We start from the raw sequence: 8,847 nt of genomic DNA, 5'->3' as shown, positions 1-8,847 counted from the left end.
GTTTTTAACATTTGGTTATAGTATACCAAATTATATTTCTTTTTCATCTATTTTTAATCTTATTATTGATTTTCTGTTGTTTATATTTGATTTCGATATTGTGGTATCCACTATTTTTAAAGCTGTGGTGTAGATATTGCTTGATTTCTTAAATACATTTTCTGTGCTAGAATTTTTGCTAAGTCTACTATCGATAGAGTTAAGAATTTATTTTATGATTAATGAGGGATGGTTAGACTTTGGGTTTATGCATATTTGGTCAGTGTTATCTTTTAAGTATGGCTCATAAGTATTTTTATTTAGGCTTATGACATAAATTATTTTTATGTTAGCTGCTACTTCTACTTTTAGGCTTAATTTTTTACATTTCCATGAGTTTGATTTTTGTCTAAAATTTCCTTCCCTTGATTTTGTTAGAATCTCTTATTATAGTTAATACACCATCTCTGTATAGGTTGATATCAGTATTAAAATAAAAATAAAAATTACAATTATATATATATATATATATATATATTAGTGATGGGACGATTCTAATATTTTTTCCGATTCTAATACAATTACCGATTCTGTATCAAATTCCCAATTCCGATTCTTTATAAATCTCTAAGTATTTTACTATAAAAGTGGTTATTTCATCCGATTTCAGTAAAAACACATGTTAAATGTACATATATTTTCTCAAACGTATAAACACACTTATAAGGAGTGATCTATACACCTTAGTTTTATTGGTAGCTTAAAATCAATAAATATTTATTATTTTATCATTACTATTAGAGGTGGAAGATTTTGCTTGAATAAAATCAAATAAAAAGACGATTAAAAGAATCGCTTTTGGAAGACACAATTTTTTTTTATTCCGATACCCTCAAAAGTTTCAATTTTTCCAATTCCCGCTTTCAATGAATCGTCCCAACACACACATATATATATATATATATATATTATATATAATGGTTATGTAGTTTAGTTTCCTAGATACAGTACCACTGAAACCCATGTTATTATTAAAGAGTGCTCAATGGAGGACAGAGCAGGTATATAGTATGTTTATTATGTAACCAATAATGTTTGTATAAGTGCATACATGTTTCAGTGGAATCGCAATTCAGAGAGAGCACCTTTTTTTTTTCGGTTTGATGAGGTGGTCTCTTTGAATATGTAACCAATAATGTTTGTATTATAAACATACTATATATATATATATATATATATATATATATATATATATATATATATATATATATATATATATATATACATACATATATACATACATATATACAGGGTGTCCACAAAGTCTGGCTACATTATGTAGCCAGACTTTGTGGAAGCATCCTGTAGATTACGTAGTCAGACTTTGTGGGCACCCTGTATAATTATATATATATATATATAAATTCTAGTCTTATGCCATTTATACAATTTTATTCTGAAACAAAACTTATCAATATTTTATTAAATAAACAAATTTTTTCAAGAGCAAAATAAAAACTTATTAAAGAAATGTGTTCATTAATTAAATCAAAAAAAAAAAACAGTAAAAAACAACAACAACAACAAATAAAAAATAAACAACGCAACAACATATACACGTGACATTTGATGTTTACAAAAATGTATACATGATTGTTAAGTCAAAACATGATTATCTCCCCTGATGCAGGAAAGACAACAACCATTGGAAGTAGACTGACAAAATACAAATAGCTGAACTAATTCAAACGAAACAAAACAAGCTTTTGTTTTTAGGATCAGCAAAAAAAAAAAAATAATAATAAAAAAATTACAATATTGCAAAATAATGTTTCTTTGCACTGCATAACAATTGGATGAAATATTTTGTAAATATTATGCTCATTAAATTTACAAATGTATGAGAAATGTATAGATGTATGAGAAAGTTCTCAAAAAAAAAAAAAAAAAGTCTGTGTCAAGAGGGTGTTCCACATGTCTTTAATCCTTGAGGAGAAGAAAAAAATACTATAATAATAATAATAATAATAGTGGTTAGTCTGTATACTTATTTACATATCTGATGTGGCTGTCAATTATTTAGAAGAGTAGAAATAGACCTGGGGTCTACTTGTGTCACTTTCGTAACTCTCACTTCCCTTATTTTGTCCTATCATCATCTTGCAACCGTAGTTGAGATGATGGTGTTCGATAAACTCCCTCATCTTTTCATAGAGCTGTTAATGTGTAGGCACGCCACAACTACACACATTTGAAAGCAGAACCAACCTGACCTTTTACCTACATAGTAGTCCCAAATGATCACCCATCTGATACTAACCAGGCTCAGCATTGCTTAACTTTGGTGATCTTGCAAGAACCGATGAATCAAGGTGATTGTGCTCTATATTTTGTCAGATAGCCCTCACATTCCATGAGCGATGTTTCTGACAAAGGGGGAAAAATTGCTGTTTTCTGGGTCAGTATACATTCATCTAACATTTATTATTGGCTAGTTTTTCACCTTGAAGTGTTATTTTTTTTTGTTTCATTTTAGCTTTTTGCATCAAGTGGCTTTATGTCGTGTCATTAAAAAAAAAAATGAATCTGATAACAAGAAGATTCAAACATCATCAAGAAACAGGAAGACAATTTTAAAAAAATTTCTATTAGTGATTTTTTATTTTTTTTAACTGAACAGAAAATAGCATAGGAGGCGCGTACAAAAAAAAAAAAAAGGAGAAAAAATATTATCCAGTCGACGACACTTGATTGAAGAAAAGTGTTCAATATTGATAGAGAGTTTCGATATTGAGAGTATCAGAGTATTGAATGCAAATTGAGAAACTGTCGGTTACCATGTGTTAGTGATTGTGTGTGTATACAGGATGGACAAATAAAATTATTGCCTTAGAAAAGATGATATGATTCCATTTCCGTTTGATGAAAACAAGTTTTCTTTTTTATTGCAGACCATCTACTAGTTGGCCAGCTGTGTACAAATCCCAAGAGCGATAGGAGCCTTCTATCAGGTCTGAAAGTGACACACTGTCCAACGAGCGAGATCGGAGATGCGCCGCTGTACAACTCATGCTCTCTACAAATCCAAGTTATGACAACAAAATGCATTGCTGGATTGTCGAGAATAACAGGGACGTGCCTAAAGTGATAAAAACAAAGTTTCTGATCACGGTTATGGTCTTTGATGTGGTTTCAAGTGAGGGCCACATCATGTCACCTCACGTCTTTTAAGTTGGCTTGAAAGTCAACACCAAAGTGTACCTGGATGTGGAGTGTGGTGATCCCCTAGTGCAATCAGATGGCCACTGGCAGACCCTGCGTGTAACAGCAGGACTTGGCGCCGGCCAACGTCCAAAGAGATCCAGGTTTGGCTTTAGAAGGAGTGCTATGACTTTTTACCCTTCTCTCACTGGACCCCGTCCTCCCTTGACCTGACCCTGCTGAACTACTTCATTTGGTCATATGTCGAGAACATCACCAACATGACCTCCAACAACACCAAAGCCAGCCTGATCGCCACCATCTGCCGAGCTCCCATTGGCACTTGTGGAAAAGGCATGCTCCCAGTTCCGGACCCATATTGAGGCGGTGATTGAGGCTAAAGGCGGCTAAATTGAATAAATGTCAACTCTACTATGTAATAAAGTTACTTGAATTGATTTTTTTTTTCAATAAAAGTTTTCAAATAAAGCTGTATTATTCTTTTCTTTAGGGTGATAATTTTAACCCTAACCCTGCATCTCCCCATCATTGAAGCCTTACTTATTCGAGCAAACAAACCCACCATCAACAAGACTTGATATGAAGAAAGAGAAGGTACACTTAAATGCGTTTGAAACGATTTTAACCGACTTTCTCAATAGATTCACCAATTGTAATTTTGTAACATCATGTGTCTGACGAAGACTAATAAAAGTCGAAAATGTTTGCAGATATGACGAGTTCCTGTTCGCACATGCACAGAATGTTAAATCACTGGCCCACCAACACAGATGGATGAATAGGAAAAGAAAAAAGTATATAGGAATTGTAACTGTATAATGAACACATGCATCAAAGAAAAAAATGCTGCCCAAATATACAAATTTAGATCTGTCTATTCAGTTGAGCAAACAATGGAATATATTTCCGAAAGTATTTCACAGCACAGTTTATAGAGGCTTTGCACTGTCAAATACCATTATTAAATGAAAGGTTTATAATTATCTTTGGAGCTGGAAACATAGAAAATCCATAAAGGGAAAACTTTCTTAGAACTGCACACCCATGGAACTCTTTCATTTCCCTGCTTTCCAGCTGACTACAATATGATTGTCTTCAAGTCCAATGTAAACAAGTTCTTGATGAGCCGTCCCCTTAAGTAATTCAATTTATCAAAGTTCCACAACTAACAATTGCTACGATATTGTCCCATTGACTATTGTACACTCATTAACCCTTATCCTAGAGTGGTGACTCCATTGTTAAAAAAAAAAAAAAAAAAAAAAAAAGAGACTGACACAGAATTTGAATCGCGCCTAAGAATAGAGGCGGTTGTATCGACATAACTGCTTGCTCAATAGTACTCTAGTTATTTGGAGGCTGATCATAAAATACACTAAAATATATTTTAATTCATGCAAATTTCGTATTTATTATTCTCTATTGATTATTATATTGTACCCAATATATAGTAGTGATTTCAAAAGTTAAAAGAAATATATGACTTGAGTCTTATCAGCTACAATCGAAACCAAAATATTTAGCTCTCCAGCGGTATTGACTACCATCTAGCCTAATGATATATGGATATCAAAACTTTAAAAAATTAATGCATTTAAAGGTATAAATGTATATTTGTACATAGACGCAGATGATACACATTTAGTCGACTTAGGCTTGCCAAGTTCAAATTTTTCAATTTTGACCCCTTAGCAACTATTTTTCTGACTAAAAACCAAATTGATTTTGTTATACAGGTCCAAACACCCCATATATCATGTCTGTAGGCCAAAAATTGACAGAGTAGTTTGGTAGAAACCGTTCAGCACACGGATAGACAAGATCACTTTTATTTAGTCTAAATGCAACTCCAAATGCTATGCAATTATGCACAATGTAGAAAATACGCCCAAATAGAACTGTGCATGAGAGTGAGATGAAACTAATCATCCAATCAGAAAATAGGAAAAAACAGTGAATTAATAAAAGCTTGTTTTTAAAAGGAATATGCATATTAGTTATCCTATTTTGTGTGTGTGTGTGTGTGTGTGTGCGTGCGTTCCTTCCTCATAGGTTCCGAAACGACTGAGCCTATCTTTTGCAAATTTCACACAAAGGTAATTTATATATCTGGCAGTGTTCTTAGATATTTTTTGTACAAATTCATCTAATAAGTATCGAAAATCAAAAAATCCAATCTTAAAAATAATCTTTCTTTTCTTATAGATAAAAAGAATTTTTACGAGGGAACCTTTTACCTTACACCGGTGTAACTTTGGCCGATGTAACATAAAATATGCCCCTGTAAAAATTCTTCTTTTTTATCAATAAGAGAAAGAAAAGCTATTTTTAATATCGTCAAGCCCAAACATCAGCTGACGTGATATTATAAATAAACGCAGACGGAATTTGATAAACGACATTATCATTACTACAGTAGAACCCTGGATTACAGCATTAATCCGTTCCCGGGTTGGGATCGTAAGGTGAAACTGCCATATGGCGGGGCCTAAGCAAAACTTTATACAGTACATGTTCAAAATTAGTAACAAAATACAGTAAAATATATATAATGCACATGTATATAATCAAATAACATTATAAATTACACTGTAAGGTAGGGCAAATACCGTAACCAGGGGTCGGAAAAACATTGTATTTCATATCGTAACATTTAAAAAACTGTATCCCGGGGCCACCATATCCCGGGGTTCCTCTATACTTTTAAATTTTTTTGCGAATTAGTCCACTGGGCAAATTATTCCTTGTTACAATATTTTTGACTACAATAGGGTATACATTTAATTGCTGCCCACATCAGCAATATGTGGCACAAGGCTGGAAAGTGGGAACCCCGCAGGCTCCCCTAAAGAAGGGGCACTCCTGCTATTTTAAAAATTGCCTGAGTAACCCCTTCGGCATTCTCCGGTCGGGGCGCCTCAGGCAGCAAGCAATAAACTTGCCCCACTGGAAAGCCCGGTGGCAAGGCCTGGGAGGATGGACCTCCTAGGTATTACCCAGGCGGCGTACCTCAGTCCAACAGGGGCTGGGCCGGTTCCCGGCCCCTCACCTGTTGGGCTGAGTGTCAAGTGACGAATCCTTGACGAGTACTACCCTGTCTCCCTGCAGCCGAAACTGCTTGGAGACCTTCCCCCATCAGATTTGTAATGGGATATGATCTCGCACAGTCGAAGGATTCTATTTATAAACGATGCTGCTAGGAACTGACAAATCAAATTAATTTGATTCATCAGTTCGTACCAACCAATCAGAAACCAGAATTGCTCCATAAATATTAAACCTTTCTGTAGCAATTTCGCATATGTTTTCTCCTTCAGGTCAACATGGGAAGAATCTTTTGCTCTGTGGATTCCAACTCGAGAACTGTCTACTGCAAACCAGTTACCTCCCAGGACTTGTGTAGAACAACGAACCATCGGAAACTGTTCTGAAACTAAACATAGCTTATACTTCTACATTCTTTGCGTAATATATAAGATTCAATAGAGGATTAATTCTATAATAATACATACGCAATCTGCATAAATTATGTTTAAGTGTATTGTATGACCGAGCAACGCTAGGTGTCCAGCTTTTATAATGTATAGACTTGCCTAGATTCGTGTTCATTAAAAAAACAAAAAAAACATGTCTTCCCAATTAACTTGACAAGCAACAAAATCCCTTTATATCTTACAAGGCTGAGATCGTAGAAAATTAAGAATTGAAATGAGAGTTTTTGTTTTGTGTATAAGTTGTTATTGAACACTGAAATCTTTTTTTAATGAACACTACGTAACCGTTGTAGAGATTACAGGTAGAATGACGTCATAGGAGTGAAACTGCCGAAAACAATTACACGGTACATGTGTTCTATGGCAGGGTTTCCCAAACTTCAGGACACCATGGAGCAGGGCAAAGGTTTTTCACGTAGCACTAACAAGATAATTTCTAAAATGAATATGAAAAACATTAATTTAAAATTTTAACTTATACTTGTTCGTTAGTTGTTCCTGTTCGTGATTTTACTATATTTTCGTGCTTACAACCATTTTTTGTTTTCGATTTAATCAAAAATTGTTGCATTTTTTTGTTAATTTTTTTGTTCATGGAACATCTGGAAACTCTTCACACCTGTAGTCATGTATCGTATTTTTTTTTTCAGTAAAAAAGATCAATAAGTAAAATTCTGCAGCCATTTAATTTTTCCATATAAAGCATTTGATCCTCTTTAAAAAAGGGCTTGCGGAACCCCTCTGCCTCACTCACGGAGCACCAGGGCTCCATGGAGACAACTTTGGGAGACCCTGTTCTATGGCACTGAGCTATGTCTTGAATGAGGCAGTTAAACTATAATGCTATATATATATATATATATATATATATATTTTTTTTTTTTTTTGTTGATTTTTTAAACGATATTAAGGTTTACATCTCCACCTTGGAGATCCGGTGTTTTTTTGTTTTTTTTTTTTAGAAAGTCGCCAATTTTTTTTATTTGGACGTATTTTTTATTTATTTATTTATTATTTTTTAAAAACAGTAATCTACGTACACGCGTGTTTCGGGGCCCTACCCCTCTTCAGTGTAGCTTGACTGTTGTTAAGATTTGAACCCCACACCTTATGTATTTCAGTTCAGCTGGAAGAGGGGTAGGGCCCTGAAACACGCGTGTACGTAGATTACTGTTTTTAAAAAATAATATATATATACATTATATATATAGAATACGAGAACAACAATGGATAGGTAGCTATATAGCTAACCCTCATAATGGTGGGGAAAGCATAGAAATTATAACCATTTGCGAAAAATACTGCATCTATAGATTCAGTTCAATAGAAAACGAGATAGATCTCCCAGAGCTAAAGTACAATAAATAGCAGATAAACAAAAAGAAATACAAGATCATTTACATATGTCCCAAGAATTCAAAACAATAACAATTTGTGTACGATAGTTTCAAAGATGATCTCAATACTGCATTTATACTGCATGCCATTTAATACAGCATACGATTTTAACCAGATTTAAAAAAAAAAAAACTATTAAAACAGAGCTATCATATTATAATAAAGATTTTGTGTCTGTCTCTAATCCTAACATTTTAAGGTTTTCAAAAAAAGAGATAATGTTGCTATTATGTTCCATTTTCCTTAAATTTTAACACTCCTCCTGTTAAAAGTATATGGATAAAAAAAAAATGAAACCTAAATTTTTGTGAGTTGATCAACGTTTTGTATCCATGAAAAAAACACTCCATCTATTCCTAAATCTAAACGAAGATTTCATGAATAAAACTTCTTTCACAGAACTGCCCACCTGTGGAACACTGTACCACTGGCCTGCTTCCCGGTTGAATACAACATAATAGCCTTCAAATCTAATGTAAACAAGTTCTTGTTGAGTTGTCCCCATAAATAATCCAATTCTACCCAATTTACAGCATTAACGTTTACTACACTACCAACTTAGATTCATCAACCCTTATCCTCGAGTGGCCTTCGGGCCTTGATAAGTGGTGACTTCCAACTAAAAAACAAATAAAAATAAAAGTATATGGAAATAAAAAAGAAAACCTAAATTCTTTGTGAGTTGATCAACATTTCACCTTCGTTAAAAAAAAAGCTTCTTCAGGATGATTGATTCAAAATCAAGTTAATTAAA

Source organism: Euprymna scolopes, chromosome 36, assembly GCF_053919585.1.
Source record: "Euprymna scolopes isolate OS-2025 chromosome 36, ASM5391958v1, whole genome shotgun sequence".
NCBI lineage: Eukaryota > Metazoa > Mollusca > Cephalopoda > Sepiida > Sepiolidae > Euprymna > Euprymna scolopes.
Note: the sequence above shows the minus strand (reverse complement) of the source record.